The sequence below is a fragment of the Cydia pomonella genome, chromosome 22, assembly GCF_033807575.1.
Source record: "Cydia pomonella isolate Wapato2018A chromosome 22, ilCydPomo1, whole genome shotgun sequence".
NCBI classification, from domain to species: domain Eukaryota; kingdom Metazoa; phylum Arthropoda; class Insecta; order Lepidoptera; family Tortricidae; genus Cydia; species Cydia pomonella.
Window position 1 is genome coordinate 12,478,839 of NC_084724.1, and position 22,986 is coordinate 12,501,824.

Genomic DNA, 22,986 nt, shown 5'->3' on the forward strand with positions numbered 1-22,986 from the left:
TTGCAACTATCAGCTCTAAAAATATTCAAGGGTAGAATCGATATGAAATCTATGATACAAATAAAATAAAAGATAAGTCCGACGACGACGACGACCGAGAACTCGTAAAAATCTTCAAGTAACAGAATTGGAAAATGTCAATGATCAATATAATCGCGACGCATGAAGTTGTTCACATAATTGTGCAAGAACTTCACTTAAGTAAGTTTGTTTGATCATCAAATATTTTTTAGACCTTGATAATTCTAGACAACAAAAATAAATGTTGTTATGTACCCATTTACGTATTATATGATGTGCAATTTTGAGTAGTGAATAATAATGATTGGACTGAATTTTGTTCAGATATACATGTGTATATGAAAGATTGGCAGCAAGAAAAAAATAGGATTCCTGAGATATTAATATATTTCGAACACAGTATAGCACTTCCAAATTTGAAGTTTTATATTTTACTTCTATTAAAACTTTAAACAGAGATACATAACAACAGAAGCCAAGTCTTCTACAAACTTCACAAAAGCATCGACTAAAATTATACGTACCAAATAAAATGCATGTACCTGCTTCCCGACATATCTCCTAAAATACCTGGTACAAAAGATAATTTGACACCACGACACAATCTAATTCACAAAATAATACGTAATCCAATACAGAATAGCAAAAAGTGAGCAACCCAACATTGCATCGCGAAAAGCTGCAGAGCCTTTGTTACGTGCGCGACAGAGACCACTATAGCTGTCCTAACCGCTCCGCAGCTCCGTCTTTAAATTACACGTTCTCATAGCCTTGTACCGGTTTGGGCGCTTCGAGGAACGACTGATAGGGCGTTACGCGCTATTGCATTCTAAACCCTTTGCCTAAGCAAACATGGTTGATTTTGACGTGTAATATAAAGGTGGTAAGGACATTTTCATGTTCAGTGGAAATACAGTAATGGGGGGTGCACGACATGGACACCGAAGTCGGGGTTTAGAATTTCAGTACAGCTTCGGATAGCTGCGAAGCGCTGCTTTGTTAGCTCTGCAATTGTTTGCTGAGCCTATTTTTTTTAAAATCCTACGCGTTCCTTCGCCCCTTTTATCATACAAAAATAAACCGGATTCTTCGACAAAACGATTAAACTCGCTCGTACAAAATACAACAGTATTAAATTACAAAATAGAATTTTTAACAAGTGGAAGGTGAAACTTTGTGTTTTCAGTGTTTTCTAGTGTCGCTCAAATTTTATGTGAATTGATAGAAGATAGATTTAATGTAATTTAGGTAAGTGAGGTGTTTGCGAATGGAAATTAACCGGAATACAGAGTGGTGTGGCAAATACGAATATGGCATGTTGAAGAAAATTCAAAATTATAACAGTAACAGTAACGCATGCTTTGGTTAATGTTTTTGAAAGGTCTTACCTATTTAAGAATGATTTGGTATGCATTATGAGATAAATACAAAATAATAACAAAAAAATATAAAGATAATTAAAGAATAACATGTTAGCAACCTTGGCCTGGTTTTTGACCTGTACTTTTGATTTAAAGCAAAGATGGCATTACGTACGGAAATGATTCATTCACAAAACTACTTAACAATTACTAGTTTTTTTTTTTTTTCAATAAAATACAGTGGATACTGACTTAATATTAAATACAACGTCCCACAAAACTGTTTGCACAGTTTGACTGTGGGATCCGTGGGACTATACTAGATTAGGTACATGATAATCATAAAGTAACTAATTAATTGTAGAGGCAAAAATTGGATAGGTAGATTTACACATGTTATGAATAATCTTTTAAAATTGTATCACATATATCCAAATTTCAAAAAATCTAAGTAAAAAAACAACTATATTTTTAGGGTAGCTATTATGTATTTATCCGAAAAGTATAGTACATATTTTTATTTTAAGAATTTTATTAGGTAAAAAATGGTCGCGCGCTTTTAAAAGGTATTCAACGTTTTTGTGACAGAAGATAAGTACGAGTATATAAAATGTGTTCCATTATGTAGGCGCTTAGTGTATAATTATGTCATTACTTCAATGTATAAGGATTTTCGAAACAACTTTTTGCAAAATGGAACTTTTTATCATTAGTTTTAAGTTTATTTATAGCCTATTTTTAATTTAGAAATAAAATTCTATGGTACAAATTTTGACAATAATTAAAACCTCTTCACGTTTAAAAAAAAATGGAATAATAAATGGAGTAGATATTTGAAACTTATATTTACTTATTAAGTACTTTTCAAGGTATATGGCAAAATAAAGTACATTCAGTTCCAAAGTTTAAAACGTAGAGTTAATCACAAGCTTTATTCCCGTTGTGGTACCAAAAAATAAATATATTATTAGCAGTACAGTATGTTTTGAAGAAAACGACTAACTAATCAGAAAATTGTCTTATTGGAAATAGTTATGACCCAAAAGTTTAACTAGGTACATTAAATTATTCACACATTTTACAATTTTATTTTTAAGATATATAAAATAGGCGTATCGCGTATCAAAAGTAGTCATGAAATTATAAGGCAATATTTTTTTTCCCCATGTTATTATTAAATTTATTATTTGTTATTTTTTAAATGATTATTAAGTTTTACTAAGTACCAATATACATAATGGATATATACAGAGGACTTCTCAGTTAAAATTCAACTTCCGACTTTATCTGATTGAGATGAAATTTGACATCTTGGAGTTGTTATCATGTTGCAGTAAAATGTGTTACTCAACGAAAGGTCATTTGGGCTAATTAGAAACGTTTTGATGATAGGATATTAAAACGAAAGTACAATTTAGGATGAAGTTAGATTGCCCTAATTTTATCCGAGCCATCTGGCATTTTACTGGAAAATTGGCACACAAACAATGTGATGGGTAGTAGGTGAATTGGATAATCGAAATGTCATATTAATATCTGGAATATAAAAATAAATGCATATCTATTGTTAACGACAATAAGGATAGTTATCGTTCCATCTACCTACCTTCTAATATAAATGCGAAAGTAAATCTCTCTGTCTGTCTATTACTTCTTCACGATTAAACCACTAAACCGATATACGTCATGAAATTTGGTATGAAGATAGTTTGATGCTCGGTGAAGGACATAGGATAGTTTTTTCAATCATCATCATCAAAAATAGGAATCCGCGTGCCTTTGTTTGACAAGTAGGGAGTTCCTGTATCGATAAACTCAACTATCGATGCTAGTTCTATAAACTAGTGATCGGTTAAGGGTTTGCTTGTAAAAATATGTTTTTATAAAGAGTAAAAAAATATTAAATAATAGCTCAATGTACTCCTCTTCGTTTTTAAGACAAGACAAGACAATTTTATAATTTTACTCATCCCATTTTTTTTCTACGCAGACAAAGTTGCGGGGAGAAGTTAGTATTTATAAAACTCAACGTAATAGGTATTACTTAAAACTTTTTTTTTATATTTAATCTTTATTGCACAATAGAAAAACAATCTTATAGTACAAAAGGCGGACTTAATGCCACGAGGCCTTCTCTACCAGTCAACGTTAACTTGTACTTGTATGACATTGAAAATTTACTAGCTCTTAATATATGATCTTTTCAAAGATTTAATTAAAAATAGTATGTGATAAATAATGTTTTTTTCTAAGTTTGTTATTTAAAAAAAAAGTATTTACCTACGCCAAATTATTTGAATCATTTTTTACCCAATAATGGTGAATCGATTAATTTCTGTATGTACTTTATGTGTAAATAAGTGCCAAAAATGTCATTTCAAAAGTGGCAAAAATTATTGTCAGAAATTAACGATTGAACTCCATAAACAAGTTATTAGTTTGGTAAAACACGGGTAATACAGGGGAGAATCCTATTGTCCAAAAACAGTAAAATAAAAGATTTTAATTTTGAAAATTAGAAATGTACAGCTTCAATATTTTTATTTTTTGATCATTACGCTATCGAACTAAGTGTCTATAAAATGTTCAAAGTTTATCAAACCGTTTTCTTCTATAATCCTTTGCATGCTGATTATTTGACCAAACGGAACGGCGGTGATATTTTGTAAATCGCGGTAAGTAGAGTCGCTGAAATTAAAACAACGCCTACTTTCGTCAACATACCGTCAATTATTTTAACATCTAAACCGTTCGATTATTGGCTTTAACGAGCGCTTACCCTGATTATTACCCTAACCTTTTAATGTGTATTGGTCAAAAATCGTAGGTTAAAAAAAAGGTGACAAAAAATTCGGCCTAAGTGAAGATAGGGCCAAAATTTAAGTTTAGGTTTCACCAAGCTTTTTTTCACCAAGAATTTTACGTATAAAATTCTCGCTGACTAACAAAACTAAGCTCATTCATTCTATTCTATGCGAGCGATAGACGCTGATAACAAAATTTCGGTTTTCGCGGTAGGCTCTCAAACATTGAACAGATTCATGTTGTCCATTCCAAAGCATAACGCCGATGGCACGTTCTCTTCTCGCCTACTAGAGGAGCCTTTATGACTGCTCGGAGCAGTTATGGGCCGAGTGCGTTGGAACAATTGAGAGAAGTACCATGGATATTCAGGAATTATGTATCCCTACTACTACTACTACTACTACTAATATTTTAAATGCAGAAGTAAATGTCTAGCTCTTCACGCTTAAACCGTTATACCGATTTGGATAAAATTTAGTATAGAGAGAGAGAGAGAGTTTGAGGCTCCGGGAAGGACGGTAGTTTTTATCAATCATCGTTATTCCACGCAGGCGAAGTTGCAGGCAAGAGCTAGTTTATATACATTTAAAAGGACCTAGATTAAATGTGTGAGGTGTAATTTTTACAACAGAAGCTTACCGAGGGCTGTGGAGTGAGCTGCCGAGGTTTTCTCGAGGGGCTCTTCAAAAATGGAGTGTACAGGTTTTTAAAGGGTGTCCAACCGCGCAAGTAACACCCCTGGAGTTGCTAGCGTCCTTAGGCTACGGTGACTGCTTACCATCAGGCGGGCCGTATGCTTGTTTGCCACTGAAGTGGTATAAAAATATTCTTTAGCAGTACAAAATATAGCTTTAACCGATGAAAGGCCCCTAAAACTTATGTTTCTATTTAAAATTTTGGCCAGTTAATTCGCCTTCTCATAAAAATTCTAGCATTCTCCAAGGCTACGAATATATCCGATTAGCTGCTAAATACAGGCGCTTGCGTCGGGTCCTTTCCGGCTAAGCCTGTGCGCAGCGGAGCGTGCTGCTGGCTTCCCCGAACCGTCGGCTCCGCTTAGTGCGCTCGCGCGTGACTAGGGATGTGGTCAGGACCAGGTCTACAAGCCATGCTATACCGGGTGTCCCCTGTAACACGAGCAAATAACTAAAACAGATTTTACTCCCTAAAGGAACGTTTGTTCAAAAACTTAAAAAAAAGATGTCTTTGTCTGTAGTTTTTTTTTTTCATACAATTTAAGTATTATTTTCAATGTACACTATCATCAGCGTAATTGGGTCAAAATTCTTTTCATTGTTTTATTTCTAAGTCCTAAAGTCCAGTTATAGAGCTATTGCATGTCTTTCTAGCTGTAGATTATAATTTACATACATGAGAAAATTTAAAAAATTAATTTCATCTCATACAAAAAGACTCTGTCACATTTTTTGGGAACAAAAACAAGAGAACGAAAATAATTTTGAGTTTGACCCAATTAACATCGCTTCTCACGCTTTAAAAGTATCTGGACAAATGCTGGTCAGTTTGAGGAGTACGGCCTACAGTTTAGTTTATTAATTGCTCCTATTCCAGGCCATGTCATAATATACTATATAAGCAGGCTGTATACAATATAAGCATGTAGTTGAAGAATATAACAAGCATACAGTAAAAAATAAAAATGCACTGGCTTCGTCAAGCGTACTTAAAATTAAATTAACTTATTCTTTAAATCCACACTTAATGTGGATAATTTAAATACCAAACTATTTCACTCACACGCCTAGGTGTGAGTTTCACGTTTTATTAAATTCCAAAATGACTATCACTTTTTTTTAAATTCCAAAAATTTAATTGAAGAATCGGTTGAGAAATGCGTCCTACCTGAGGAAAACATCCGAACGTGGAACAGACGGATTGACCTACGGAAGCATTTTATAACCTATTTGTGCAAGCAATATGGTTAAGATTCCAAAAAGTAATGGAGTAGTGGCTTTGATAGCTGTACCAAACCCCTACAACTCCACCATTTTCTGAATCGACAAAAAAAAAACATATAAATCCAGGCAAACAAAAGCATCTTTGCCCAAGCTGAAACGCAGACCTTCGCGCTAGGTCACTAAATACTCACTATTTTAGTAAGTACAGTCAAGTGTAAAAATATGGGTGTACTTGCTCAAAAATATGTCCCATAGCATCTTATTCCAGTGTAATAAGAGCGTAGTACCATATTTATGAGACGATTCTTTCGATACATATTTTTGCATTTGACTGTACTATAGTTTTCCTTCTTGTATTCTATGAATAGTAGGAGTACACCATGAGGTGCGTGATTTGCGATATGTCAAACTAACTCCGTTAATATTGCATTATTGTATATTCGGGATAAATTATCAATTATAACTTTTTGGATTTTAAGTGTCCCAGCCCTCCAGTGGCCCGTGCCGGCAGACGCCAACAAAAAAACGGGCCCGGGTAAAGTTTCCGACCGACCTCGCGAACGTGGGGAGAAATGGCGCAGCTATGGGCTCTTACTTATAAGTTCCGAACTTTCTTATGAGCTTTTGTTTTATTTCTTAAGATTCAGTATTTTTGAGGCGTTCCATTGAAAGTGTAGGATTATTGGAGATTTTTATTTTCCGTTTTTTATTACCAGTTATCTAATTCAGCTAGAAAGTCAGCAGAACTTGACTGCAGTGTCAAATAAACGTCATCTCGTTTTAAAAATACTTACATGTTCCAATGTTCGTATTTTGTTAGTTGCGAGCATTTCTTGTAACCATTTATTCGCCTGCCACAATACACACATATAAACGTAAAATAATAGAAACAGCAACACCAAAATGAAAATTAAATAAAGAACAAAAAGCATCAATTAAAATAAAATAAACAAAACCGCGTTCTCAGGGCTCAGTAAAATGCTCAATTCTTTCGGGTGAAGCACTGCAAATTCTGCTAGAACCCAGATCACTGACAGATTATCGATGTACCAAAAAAATATAAATATACAAAAATAATTCGTAGCTTGCCTATTAAAAATTATGTAAGAGTGAGGTGCGTGTTGGCGTATACTATTATATCAGATGTCGATTATAAAACGGCCTACAATAAGATAAAGTGTTTGTACACATACAGACTAGATTCGGTAATCTGCAACCAAGTACCCGTCCAGAATTCCTGCAATTTGTTTATTTAAAAGGTACATTTTAAAATGAGACTTAAACGATTGCTTTGTTTTAAGGCATCTTAATGGTGGAGGGATATTATTCCAACACTTGGTTGCGAGATACGAATCAGCCCGTTAACGGCGGTTTTGTGTGGGATGATATTGTAATTAAAATTAACATTAATAGCGATGTTGGTGATAATAACGAGAGATATTATAATAATAGAAACACAAAAAAAATCACATATTGCGGAAATATATACCTATAAACCTATATTAGTATCTAGTTGCATCAAACACTTCAATTTACAGGAATGTATTTCAATTTACAGTCAGCACAGGAATTAGCTTGGCACGTCTACATACTAATGTTTATATGGGATTGCTAAGCTAATAGTTTTGCTGACTGTACTTACAACACAGTAGGAATACAATAAAATTGGCAAGTACAAGTAGTTACCGGTAAACTTATCATTTTAAGGGTTATCTCCTAGTTAACCTTTGGGTAGATGAGAACTAAAATTGTGTAGCAAAGTGCTACAATACGTACACACAACAAGGCGTCAGAAATAAAATACAAATATTTGCATACATTATAGAGTGTTATAGGATAAACTTACGATCAAAAATAATGAACACAAGACAGAATAATACTCAATAACTGGTTGGACAAGTGTAACGAGATGGCTTACAGTAATGAGAACTTTAATTTTAGAAAATATATAGTTAACGCCACTGTAATGGGACTGGCGCCAGTAATGGAATGGTATAAACAAATCCTGTAAAACAAGTATTTACCATCAGTTTTTAAATGCTGGCAACATTTTACCATAAACAAGAGCCTAAAAGATTAGAAGAAGAAGAAGTTTAAATTTTCATTGCTATTTGTTAGAGTCACTCCAAGCTAAGTTGGCAGCGATTTTGATAGCCCAGCCTGTGCAAGTGTTAAGTAAACGTCATAATTTCATAGAAGTTTGACGTTTAAAATAACACTTGTACTGTCTGGACTGTAAAAATCGCTGCCAACGTATCTTGATATGACTCTAGTGTGAAAATTAATGGCGCCATACATCCCATGACTGGAGCAAAAACCCATAGTTTTAATTTGTTAATAATATTGAAACCAATTGCAGTAGCTTTCATTAAATTTATAGAAAACATGAAGGACGAATAGGACATTCGACTTTTAATGCATAAAGCGGTAGAAATTTTAGAGGTGGCAGTGAAATATCAAAAATACTCCAAATTTCTTCTAAATGTCCCGTGATTGGTGCCGTTTACATAAATATGTAGTTATTTGTTTTACAAGGGGCCGGGGTGTAGGAATGTGCCGTTGTCGTTTAACCCCGTGTCGTGCGTGTATATCCGAGAAAGCGAAAGATTCCAAAATTGAATCACCAGCGATTTTTTCTGCTTTATAGGTACTGCACATCCCATGATTATAAACCCGCGAGGCATTCTTGCCTATATTCTTATAGGCTTGACGCCAATATTTGTCTGTGGCATCGTGGCTCTCAAACGGATGGACCGGATTTTCTTTACGTGAAAGCAACTTTCCTTGCGCCACCGCAAGGAAACTTGCTTAGCTATATTTGATAATAATCGATCTAGCAGTTTGAAGTGTCTCAGCTTTTTTCCAAAATGATGTAAAGCATTTTTGGCATAAACGGATTTTTTTTAAAATTTTTATTTGAATAGGTAGTTATTGACCACCACACACTTATAAGAAAGGTCAATATTGATTAAAACCTCGAATTCATAACCAGACTCTTCCTCCCGTCATGTTGTGTTAATGTCAGTAATCCGCTCGAGGCTAGAACCCCGGCATTTTAGCACAAGAGCACAACCGTCGCTTTCATTCCTTTTTTTCCAATTCGGAATTCGAACACAACGCCCGCATTGAACGCGTGCGCCTTCCAAGAATGATTTCGTTGCGCACGAGCAGGACGCGCGCACAACATTACCATATGTCGGAGCGAGACAAAACTGGATATTAATTTTGTTTTTCTTTTCGTCAATCTGGCCACATGTGGCGATTGTTTTTGGACCTTATGGTCATTCGTTGTGATGTGTTTTATTTGTCTCGGCCGTGGTTACTGAACTTTCTGGGGCGTTAGTGTAATTAATAGGGTCGTTTTGACTATTGTACGGGTACGAGCGATGGTTATCTCGGAATTCGGTGATTGCTTGCTCATTAGAGTTGCTATAAAATTAATTTCGATATCGATTGGAAGCTGCTTACTAATTCTAAGTCTACTTAATTACGGTTATTTTATAGCCGTCCGTGTCTTCGAAAAGTTTAGATAGGCCGTTGATGGGCGGAGAAAATCTGAAATTCTATGTTACCTAACTTTTTAATATTTTTCAAGTCTTAGAAACTGTGCTTTTACCGACACGCATATCTATTGATCTATTGAACAATCACCTAAAAATATGCGGTTTATCTATTGGTTAACCACCCAAACCTAAAAACATCCACACCTCACTCACAACAGGCGTACCTATTTCCAATGGCTGAAAATTCATTCAATTGTTAACCGTATTCTCGTGCGCAACAAACAAACGATATAGTTTTTCAATGGTTATTACGGTTGTTATGCATGGCATTAGTTATTGAACCAGCGAGCGAAGTGAAGTTCTTACATTCAACTTGTAACACATGGCTGGCTAGTTAAGCTGAACTATTAGAGGATAGTTTGATGGACAATAACTTAAGTAACTTTATTTAGTTTAACTTAATTAAAACAAAATGTAGGAATAAGATTATATCTGCCTTTTGGTCAGTCACCTATAATTGGTAAGGTTATAACTACCAGCTGAACTGATGTGGAATGAACTGTCGCCCGCGGAATTTCCGGACTAATACAACCTTCAAACCTTCAAGAACAGAGTACTCCCAGCTTAATGACTGAAAGAGATCCCTTACAGGGATGAGTCCGCCTTTGTACATTGTATATATTTGTTTTGTTGTGTTTTAACTTGCCCAATGTACAATAAAATGTTTACATACAAAGGCCGACAACGCACTGCTACCAAAACTGCTACCTGCTAACCATCACGCTATTCGTCTGCCCGTTTGCCTCCTATAGTCCTATATTATGCAAAAAAACATTAACACAAGGTTGATGGTGGTTGTTGGTCATACAATACTACCAAAACTCAGAGTATGCTACGTAACTTAGTAATGTACGTCTACTAACTGGACAATCGTCAAATACCAAGTCGTGTCTATTAGATAATCAGAATCACCCAAAAATGGGTGATATTAATAAATCATTCAAAATCGTTGTCTATTGTCAGGAATAACCTAGATTAGTCCAACCACGTCCATAGTTCACAGTTCGCCGCTATCTTGAATAATATAGGATAATTTATACGAAAAAAGCGGATGTGTTTGTTATAATTTATAAACAGCGACGGTATTTGACACGGCGCGCGTTGTGCGTTATATGTGACTAATGAAATGCTAAAAACATTCAAATTTTGCCATTTCCGCTGATTTGATTTGAAGCGGTCCGTTTTTATCGGTATGCAAAAATTTAGACATTAAAAATATGGAAAAATATGACAAGATAAAACATAAAGTTAATAAAAATTCCAAAAATACGGCAGCATGGCGCTCCATATATTTATACACGTATACAAACATACTAGGAAACCATGAACCCTTCCCTTCCCTTCTTCCCTCCCTTCCTCGTCAGTCTAGTAACAAATTATGAAAACCATGACGAATTGTGATTTGTCCTTGTTTACTGTACCCCCTATTCGATAAAATTTGTCTCCCATCCTAAATCCGAATGCTACATTAATATTATACATAACTCATATACACGTATTCTCAAAAATGTGACACAGACTGATACGATCTGGCCCTTTCAACGTTTGTTATCTGCGGATTCGATCACGCTTGAGCCTGGACAATTTTTTGTGTACATACCAACTGTAATCTTGATGTGTTTTCGTTTATGAATGCTTAGTAGCCCAGTTAGCGGGTGAGATATGTGGAGGTTGACTAATTTGTTACGGGGATATTTGAATAATTTAAAAATGTAGGCATGCGTGTCTGAAATGTTAATTCGGGGAGAATTTAAACTAAATATTATATGAACCTTACTTTGTGACTTTATTTGGGATATGCAGAATTTTCTTGGTAATTTATTGGCAAATATCGACATGAGGTTTTAAAATCATTCACATACAGTACATGATGCATAACTATTGATGTACAGGATGATTTTATGTCTAACCATACTCTGAGGGGTGAATATGTGAGTAATACTTGGCAACTTTTACTATTAGGCCAACCCCGAAGTCCCTAAATTAGCTGTTCTATAGAAAACATTGACATGTGTTTCACCGAAATGTATGAGGCAACAGATTTCCTCCTCCCATAGTAAAAGTTGTTCAGTATGATCCCTTAGACTTTAGAGTATGGTCAGACATAACAACAGCCTGTACCGACCGAATCAATCGTTGTGTTTCGCCACTATCTATCTACTTTAGCTACATTACACTAATTAATCTCATCGTTCTATTATGTTATATTTTTAAACCATATTTTACTTACTAACTCGTCCACAAAACCTCTCTCAGCGCCTCAGCAGCATCTAAATATGCAGCCTATCAGCAGGTTCACGTGAAACTTAAAAAGTTTTGGATTCAAGTAAAACACTGAAACAGTGTTTAATGAAACAAACACAAGACATATTTCACGGTTCTTATCAACCATTATTACCATCAATATTTTTAACAAGTAACTCGTAAAATCATTTATACAACTTCAATGTTTCATAATCATAACGCTATACTTGGTATAAATAGATAACTTCTCCTGATTATACATAAAAGTCCGTTCTAAACCTATCAACGTACTGATATGTCATCAAAACCTGATAGCCCGGCGCCTTTGTCTGCCAAAAACAGTGCACCGGCAATGACATCATGATTCAATATCGCGACCACCAGGAGTGCATGGCGTTAGGTGGCTCTCCTGATACGGCTGTGTAAATAATGTAAACATGCTGGCGAGGCCTTACAGCTCGCCTATAAGTCCTAGCGCTATTAGCACAATTCTAGGGTTCCGTTGTCTTAATTTTATTGCATGTATTTTTATTGTTGAGCAAGTGAGTTAAAGTCATCGTTAAAGCTTGGGCATAAATGGTTTTGTAGATATTTCTGTCTGTTTTCTTATACTTGTTTTCATTCCTCAAATGATTTTCGTGAAATTTGGGAGCAGGTTTGATGATTATTAGATTTGTTAATTTCGTTTTCTAAATAGCAGAGCTTGAAGTCAACAGCACTCAGAGCCACTATGTTGACGACACTAATCATGGAACATTTAAGAGAAAATTTGGAGTGTTTGTGATATGTCTTCGACACCGGTAAAATTTCTACCGCTTTATGCTTTAAAAGTAGAATGTCCAATTCGTCCTTTATGTCTTCTATCTATTTAATGAAAGCTACTGCAATTGGTTTCAATATTATTAACCAATTAAAACTTTTTGCTCCAGTCATGGAATGTATGGTGCCATTCATTTTCAAAATAACAAATATGAATGTAAAATGTTGCCAGCGATTAAAAACTGATGGTAAATACTTGTTTTACAGGATTTGTCTATACCATTCCATTACTGGTGCCTGTTTCAATATAAGGGTGTTTACTATAGTAGTTTATTGCCAGGATGCAAGCACTGTGCGTTTCGTTTCAAGTATGGTTATTGATTTTGACCAAATTTGGGAATCTTTGTTTGGAGGCTAAGAATAATAGAATAATTGTCTAGAAATCTTTGGGTTTTAAAGGTATTTAATCGAAACCGTGATGTTGCATGTTTACTGTGTGTATTATGTACAAAGATAGGGTGAATCTAACTTTCTCCACAATTTATTCACCTTTTGAACGCTAAGAACACCTAAAGTCGTCGTCACTAGTTGTGCCCATAGCGCCAAGGACAACTATAGGTGTTATAGCGGACACTGTCAAACTAACATTCACAGTTCACACTTTCAAGTAAGGCTTACATTAGCTCGCTTGCGCCCCCTAGGCGTGTTAGTGACGTTTTTGTTAAAGCACGTTAAGAGTTTTTTTGATAATGAATGCCAGTTTAACCCTTGGACTCATCATTTACTTCGAGTCCTTGAGTTTTAGGTGAATACAGGTTTTTGTATAATTTGATACCAATAATCAATCCAAGATAATTTCCCTAAAGAACCCCCAAATCATTCACCAATGCAATTTTTGATACTTGCAACACGCAAAGCGATATATATCCTGGTTTACAACCTGGCTAGATCCTGAGACAACATCATTATTCGTGCGTTAAACTTTATACAACTTTGTCGCGCTGTCGATAAGCATATCGAATAGATAGTTATTACTTTACTGGAAGTACTATGTATAGTCTGCTCGCGGCTTATTTTCATCCCTACTTAGTACTAGTGGAGCTGTAGACCTCACGTTAAGCGTTGAAAATGTAAATAAAAAAAAATCTATTTAATCAAAGAATCTGGTCACCAAATTTGAAGAGAATCGGTTAAGAATTGCGACGTAGAGGAGAATATCCGGACATATGAAAGCAAAATGGCCGAGTTAAAACGGAGACCTACCGCTAATTGATAAGCCTATTTAGATGAAATTTTGTATGGTTTAAAAGTTTAAGGCCCGAAGGCCACGCAAATGAAGTCCCGGGCAGGAGGTAGTATGAAATATTTCTTCTATATTTGGTAAATTCCTACCGACTTTTCACCCACTTAGGGCTGCTTTTTGCGATAAAAATTCTATGTCCTTTTCCAGGATTCAATCTCCATGCTAAATTTTACCATAAATTAGTTCAAGGGTTTAATCGCGATGTAACAGACAGACAGTATTTTATTGGCGTGTTATAATAATTATGCATAGTCTTTGGTATTTCTTTGCTGCCGTTGAAATATGATTGTTATGATTACACTTGTTTTGGACTGACTAGTAAAACAAACAATGGTAGCCCCATGCTGTTTTGCTGAGCAGGTCATATTGCTCAAAAGGATGTAGTAGATATCTACTACCAATAAATATTTCTTGGGTTCCGTATAGGGAGCGTGCATGAACTATAGGAGGCAGCACAGGAGCCGTCAGATTTTTGGCGCGAGGCGTAACTGTGATGTTTATTGTTCCGATGTAGCCCACAAGATGGCAGAACCTACTATGCACAAGAAAACACGTGACGTGTAAATGTACATGTTTATGGTTCCGATTCAGGCTACAAGATGGCAGACCCTCCAACGCGCACGGTCCCTAAAGAAATAAAGTAAGGTAATGAGGTCTCATTTACAAATTATAGTATTTTTTCTCCGCCTACGTGGTATACAGTTAAAGGTCTGTAAGTAGCTTGAACATTTTATTTCGTTTCTTTGTTACGATTTTTATGTAATTGACCGAAGCGTTAGCTAAGGTCTACGTTTTGACTCGGGCAATCATCATCGATCTGCGAGGTCTACATTTCACAGAGCCATTAGTATGTATATGTATCATGTTGCTTATATAACACAAACAAGAAATGTAAGATCTCGCATATGTTGGCATAGAGCTAAGTTTGGCTGGCTTAAACAAAACAAAGTGAGCGATTGCCATTATAATTGTCGTATAATTATCTGACATTAATGACACGGCCACACTTTATCATTGCAAAAGCCATGCAGAGTTAGCTTAGTCCTATAGAACCCTCGGTGCGCTATTATGACTCACGCTTATCCAATTTTTAACCCTTGACGCAAAAAGAGGGGTGTTATATATTTGACGCCAATGTCTGTTTGTCTGTCTCTCTCTCTCTCTCTCTTTGTCTGTTTGTCTGTCTGTGGCATCGTAGCTATTTAACGGATGGACCGAATGTTTGTTAGAAATCGATCCAGCAGTTTGAAGAGTATCAGCTCTTTTCCAAAATTCTGTAAGGCATTTCTGGCATAAAATGGGTATTTCGGGAATATAGCGTAGGGTTTATATTTTTTTTTAAATAAAATACATATTTAATAAATGCACATTCGACTCACAGAGCAAGTTCCCCGAAGTTGTATTGTAATTGTAACCATAAAGGCCATTATGGCGCGATCCTAGATCTATTGTTCGAATTTCAATTTGAGTTTGGCGAACGGAAGAGGCGTGGCCGCGCCTGGGCGGAGCGCGCAAGGGAGATAGGACATCGCGGATGTTCATTCCTAATTCAAATTTAACAGCTGCTCGTTTTGCGCTTCCAAATTGTATTTAGGTGTGTAACGAAAACGGTTGGTGTGACGTAGGGTGTACTATGTGGATACGAGTATACGTCTTTAACGTGACATACAAATAGAACAGTACCCCTAGTGTAACTTTGATCGACATCATAACGTGACGAACGCGTTTGCGTTAAGTCTCATTTTGTATAGGATTTTGAGGTTCCAAAACGTCCCGCTTGGCGCGCTCTTTCGAAATCCAATACAAAATGAGACTAAACGCAAACGCGTACGTCACGTTTGGAAATCGAATTTATTTACACTAGGGGTACAGGTTCTTAATGAAATAATTTATTAATGCATGTGGAGAATGGGTTACATATTTAGCTAAAAATGCTACTCTAGTTTCACCAAACTCTACCTTTTCAGGCGTAAATACATTTCAGGACACATAAATCGATCAATAGTACGTTACGATACAAGTGCGAAAAATAGGAAATCCGAAACGAGTGGCGATAAATTAAAACACGACCGAAGGGAGTGTTTTAAATCGACACGAGTTGCGAATTACCTATTCGCACATGTATCGTACAACGTTTTACAGTACATATGGCCCTTTAAATGTTCGACACGGTAACGTAATATGCTAATTTTCGCACTAGTGCTATAAAGTAGCACCATATGTACTGTAAAAATAATTTAAATTCTATAACTAACGTAAATAAACAAAATAAAATTAATGTTAAATTAACATGACACAGTTTACATTTTGAAATTGTTGAACATTAAAAGTGTATTTAGAAAATAGTTTATACTGTAATAACATTTTTGTATGAGCCATTGTTTAACTTAGTTCTTAAATTTATTAAAATTACATTCTTTAAACATGTCCGGTAACTTATTATACATGGCTAAACACATATATTACGCATTTTTCTTAATACTTAAATAAAATAAAAACAACTCCGCCCATAGCTCCGCCATTTTGAAAAATTTCCAAACTGAATCGACAATTTTTTTTAAAATAATATCGATTTTACACTAAGAAATAAAATAACATTAGTATCGGTTGAGAAATCCGGACATACGAAAGTATGCTTGTAGAAGCTGAACGGAGACTTTCACTCCGCTTGGTCAAAAATATTATTGTATTTATTTTGTAACTAATAAATGATTATTTAATTTAACTTAAAACCCTTAACCATTTCAATGGTTTAGCTATTATTTTTTATCAAATTTGACGCGATTGATATCAGTATCTCGTGTATTTATTCCCAGTAAACATTACGTAGATACATCATTCATAAATCATGTGCATTTAAATTAAAAAGCAATGTATTCATTAAAAATTTAAGTAGGTAATGCTTTAATATTTTTACTTTGTTATGCCGGGTGTATAATTAAACCATATATTGTACTCCTAAAACGAAATAACTTTTGATTAACAACTTTTAAAAATTATGAAATCTTTTGATTTTAACTTTTTCATACAAATTTAATATTATTTTCAATGTACTCTGACATCATCATTGACGATCGGTTTGGCCTAGTGGGTAGTGACCCTGCCTACGAAGCTGATGGTCCCGGGTTCAAATCCTGGTAAGGGCATTTATTCATGTGATGAGCATGGATATTTGTTCCTGAGTCATGGGTGTTATCTATGTATTGAAGTATTTATAAATATTTATATATTATATATATCGTTGTCTAAGTACCCTCAACACAAGCCTTATTGAGATTACTGTGGGACTTAGTCAATTTGTGTAATAATGTCCTATAATATTTATTTATTAATTATTTATCAGTGTATTCGACGTTGCTTGTCACGCTGTAAACATAACAAAATTCGCCATACATTGCGTCTTTGAATTAACTTCAATGTGTAATAAAAATCAAAACATAAGTTATTTTACAAAATTATTAAACAAATGTTGGTCATTTCCTGTTACAGGAAACACCCTGTATACATTAACTACGATACGACCTTCAAACCTTCAAGAAAAGAGCGTACTCCCATCTTAAATGCCGACAACGCACTTACAACCCCTCTGGTGTTGCAGGTGTCCATGGGCGGCGGTAATCGCTTACCATCAGGTGATCCGTCTGCTCGTTTGCCTCCTCTAACATAAAAAAAACTAAGAAAACCTACCTAGGTATCATAAAATGATCGCGCATTTTAAACAAAGGTTGATTCCTCGTAATACGTAATACATAGTACCAACCCATAAATAAACTATAGGTATATATATCTATAAATAAACTGTACACGGCATTATGTAATGTTGGTACTCAGTAAAATGTCGCAGTGTGACCCACTTTTCCATTACTAATTAGCTATCATGTACATTACCTAATTAGTATCTTCCTACGGACATCATTACGTTAAGTTATGCTACACGAATACAGTTGTAGGATTAAGTTACAAGCTTCAAAAATCTTCGTCTAGGTATAAACAAGTAACTTATATTATAGGTATACAATACAGTAAAACCCGGTTAAGAAAATTCTGAAGGGACCAATCAAAAACGCATCTTAACCGGGAAGAGTAGACCAAGAGTAACCAAGGGATGAAATAGTACATTGTTAACCAAATGAAAGGCACCCATTTCTGTCGTGGTAGATTGACAATAGTCCGAGACTGAAATGGTGCCTTTCACCCGAGTTAAACACTCTACTTTTCATTTCGAATACGAAGAAAGTAAAATACATGTGCATTAAAAAAACACGGCTAAGTATGAACTTCAGTCATATTTCTTGAGGGTACTTTTAATTAACAATTTAAGTAAAAAAATCGTTATTTACAGAATGGAAAGTTAATTATCAGAATATAAATTGTACAACAAATGCATTTAAAACCAAAATATTAATTACTTATCGTAAAAAAGAGAAAAAACGTACTTAGAAAGTGCAGTACCCTCGAGAGCAGACACGTATAATTTTCTGCACACTTTTTAGAACAACAACGTCTCCAATTTCAGAGCATGAGAAATGAAAAGAGTCTTTTACTCGAGTTAAAGACTCTTGTCATTTCAAATACGAGGAAAGTAAAACATATGTGTATTTAAAAAAACATGACATGACTACCTAAGTATAAATTTTTAAAGGATATATACAGTGTTACTATAACTAGCTTCTAAAATAGGCCTTTGAGGCAATGCACCAAGGATGCTGGCGGCATTTCCTCGTATCGCAATACTGATACGTTGTGCGAGGAAGCGGCCAGCTCTTTGTCGCCGTTACGTCAACCAGACGCTTCACGATATCTGCAAAAAACTTTTAAAATATTTCTAGAGGGTAATTCCAATTAACAATTTAGGTAAAAAGATGTTTATTTATGGAATGGCGAGTTAAATATCAGGATGGAAATTGTACAACAAATCCATTTAAACCAAACTTTAATTGCTTAGGTATCGAAAAAAAATAACGTATTTGGAAAGTAAAATGTCTGCGCACTTCATAGAACAACAAAGACGCACTTTCGAAACACAAGAAATAAAATAGCGTATTAACAGTGACAAAATGTATAAAAACAAATTGCTGCACGACATTTCATCAAGTCAGTGCAAAGTTAAGACTCTTAAAATTCCCGTCTTACTGCTTTACCGGACTTTAAAAATAAATACAAGTAGACATTCGTTATTAAAATACAAAAAAAAAACAGCCAAGGGCATGTCGGGCCATGCTTAGTGTAGGGTTTCGTAGTTACCATTTTGTCAGAACAGGCCAAACGGGGGTTATTATCATATACATTACAAGGGACTAAGGGAGTACCTTCGCAGCGCTTTGTAAGTACGTCGTTTTACTAAGAAGATTTTTTGCCATAACTCAAAAACGGTTGCACCGATCATATCCGCTATCGTTTTGATTGAAAGTATTTATTTTACTATTTTTTCATATTTTTTGGTCCCATGGTTCATAAGTTAGAGCGGGGACACATATTTTCTTTCTTTCGGAACAATTATTTCCGAAAATATTAACTTTATCAAAAATATTTTTTAAAAACCCTTATTCGTTTTGAAAGATTTACCAAACGGTACCCCACACTGTTCAGTCGACGAAACTAAATAAATAACTAACTAACTGCTTTGGCTCAGCGATCCAAAAAGAATCTTGGCCACCGAAACGAGAGAACGCCACCTGTCCCGATCCAGCGCGGTTTCCTGCCATGAATTGGCATTCAGCCGACCCAGGTCCGCCTCCACGACATCACACCAGCGGTACCCGGGGCGCCCGATCGGTCGACGGCCGGTTGGTCGCCTCAAGTACGCTTCCTTGACTACGCGATCCTCCCCCATTCTGAGTAGGTGACCGAGCCAGCGAAGTCTGTGGGATTTAGTTACGCCGATGATATTGGGCTCAGCCACCAACTTTTCGATCTCGGCATTTTTCCGGATCCTCCAGGAGCCGTCGTCACTTCGGACAGGTCCCAGGATCTTCCTGAGCACTTTTCTTTTCGCTATCAGGAGTTGACTTTCCTCTTTTTGAGTTAGTGTCCAGGCCTCACAGCCGTACATGAGAATAGGCCGAATGACGGTTTATAGATTCTTAGTTTTGTACTCTTACTGAGAAGCCTGGACATCAACACTTTATGGAGGGCTGCACTACATATATCGTAGTGCGTTTTGAATGCGCAGTGCAATCTCCTCCTCCCGGGTGTTTGTATCGGTGACTGTACATCCGAGGTAGTGGAACTTGTCAACACCCTGATAGACGGAACCCTCCACATGAAATAAATAAATAAAAATATTTTGTATGGGAAGAACCCTAAAAAAAAGTTTGTAGTTTTTATTTTACCGTTCTGTCGCCATGCATGATTAATGTATTCATGCCAAATGGCAGATTTCTAGCATTAACGATCACGGAGCAAAGCCGCGGACGGACGAACAGACGGACATGGCGAAACTATAAGGGTTTCTGGTGACTACGAAACCCTAAAAACACCCACTCATATGAATCTAAGATTATGAGAAAGAGCATACCGACTCTGCCGAGCCGACACATAACCACATCTCCCGCCTCTTTATGCGATTCGATTAATACTTTCGAAAGCTCTTATATCGCTACCTTTAAAATAGGAAATGAACCTTGCACGATGAAAATTAAGTCCACATTTGAAAAAAAACTGAAAAATACAGGAGGTTTGGAAAGTTATCCTTTCAAATACCGACGCCACCGTATTAGCGGCCAATAACCCATAACACACTTTGTTTCAAGCAATATCATTTAAATATGCGAATGTACTGCCAATTCATGGGTGCCTGGTACTATATTCCTAATGAATAACGTAATACCGTCACGGCAACGGCTTATAAATTAACAAATATTACAGTTACAGACATCAGTACCCCTAGTGTAAATAAATTCGATTTCGAAACGTGACGTACGCGTTTGCGTTTAGTGTCATTTTGTATTGGATTTAGAAAGAGCGCGCCAAGCGGGACGTTTTGGAAACTCAAAATCCTATACAAAATGAGACTTAACGCAAACGCGTTCGTCACGTTATGATGTCGATCAAATTTACACTAGGGGTACAGGTCAACGATTTCTTAATCCAATTTTAAAACGACCTCTCACGTCGTAAATTCAACAAAAATACACACACAACACAACCTTCACTGTACGTTAATTAAATACGTGCTTCAACGACAGCTAGTCTTTCTAAATCAATCTAAACGAGGCAAAATACAAGCAATTCGATTTAATTCGATCATAAACACGAGCAGATAATCGATTCACAAAGCTTCGGTGACATCCGAATGCCAGCAATCGTTTTATTTCATCGATGAATATTCAAATGGGACGTCGAAGTATAAGAGCCTAGCATTTTACATGGTTATATGAATTGTTTTTTTTTTTCATTATTATTATTTATTCTGACTGTAGGTGCCAAAGCGCACCCCATAAGCCGTGGCAAAAAGCCGGGACTATTTATGCTAGGAAAATGATGTTTGCATAAATGAGCGTTGGTTGCCTAGTGGTAACAGCGTGCGACTTCCAATCTTTAGGTTTATTATTTTTTAAGTTTATGTTATCATTACCGTCGTGGCAAATTATTTATATTAATTACTATATCGTCAGGTGACAAGCAAAACTCACTAATTACCACCACAAATTCATAGCCATAATGAACCATATTAATACTAATTTAAGGTTGATTTTAGATTTGAGTTTAATTATTTTTTAGTAATTAGTAAGTTTTGCTTGTCACCTGACGATATTTAGTTTATGTTTTACAAAAATAATGACACCCAATAAAATTAAAAATAAGAAGTTTTGACTTATTTAATTTTTGTTACATATCTACGTCATAATATGATCTCTGAGAAAAATGCATTTAACCGATTTGCGAAACTGAAGTGATCCCATAAGTAAGTACTCCGTGAACATGTTTTATACGGAGCACTAAATGTATTTTTTATTTAAAAATTAAATACTAAAAATTACAAACTAAAATTAAAAACTGTCAAAATTACAAACTAAAATTAAAAACTAAATATGCTAACTGCAAAACAACTGTTTTGTTTCAACAGACGCTTTAAAAAAACGGTTATATTTATAAAAATGACCCTTTATAAATAATAATTACTTACTAATACTAATCTATAAAGGCTTAGGTATCCATACTTGCTTCTTTTCTGATTCTGTGCGTCAATATCAGCATAAAGAAAAAGGTAAAAGTGATATTTTACTGTGCGTCATATAAAATTCTATGGACGGTATTATTTCAATTTACAAGTATCTTTAATTACAAAGCTAGTCTTACATGTGATTAAGTTAATTGACAGCTATTATCGTCTTTATTTCATAGATATAAGATAAAAGAAGCGTTTATGCGACAGCACATTTAAGTTGGTAAAGTATGTCCCGCGTCGCTGGCAGTAGTGGTAGTGCCCCCCGCAGGGATGGTCCATAGAACCCAACTGTGTTACCAGTTTTTCTTGTTTAAGAAAAAAACATAATTGTGTCATAATTTTAAATAGTCTATTATTAATGTGTAAATTCGCACGCGGTCACTCTTCGTATGTGTGTAAATCATTAATTTTATTGGATGTTATTTGAAAAATCCTTTTTAGGATTCCGTACCCAAAGGGTCAAACGGGACCCTATTACTGAGACTCCGCTGTCCGTCCGTCCGTCTGTCACCAGGCTGTATCTCATGAACTGTGATAGTTAGCCAGTTGAAATTTCTACAGATTATGTATTTCTGTTGCCGCTATAACAACAAATACTAAAAATAGAATAAAATAAATATTTCTTTCCAATCTCGAGGTTCTCATCCAATCACCGAAGTTAAGCAACGTCGGGCGGGGTCAGTACTTGGATGGGTGACCGTTTTTATAGATAATGGTACGGAACCCTTCCTGTGCGAGTCCGACTCGCACTTGGCCGATTTTTTTAAATTTGTAAACCTTAACTTATGCCAGCGAAGATTATTTCAGTGATAAAAAAATCCTAATTCCTTTATTCAGCGGT

At 35.5% G+C, this 22,986-nt stretch overlaps 1 protein-coding gene across 1 annotated transcript in view; it reads left to right on the forward strand.

Moving 5' to 3' along the window:
- Positions 1-388: 388 nt before the first annotated feature.
- The window catches only part of LOC133530251 (eyes absent homolog 2), a 56,361-nt gene continuing 33,763 nt past the window's right edge, over positions 389-22,986 (forward strand). The window contains exon 1 of the mRNA XM_061868130.1: positions 389-1,269. The gene's annotated coding sequence lies outside the window, so the exon portion shown is untranslated. The remainder of the gene's footprint in view (positions 1,270-22,986) is intronic.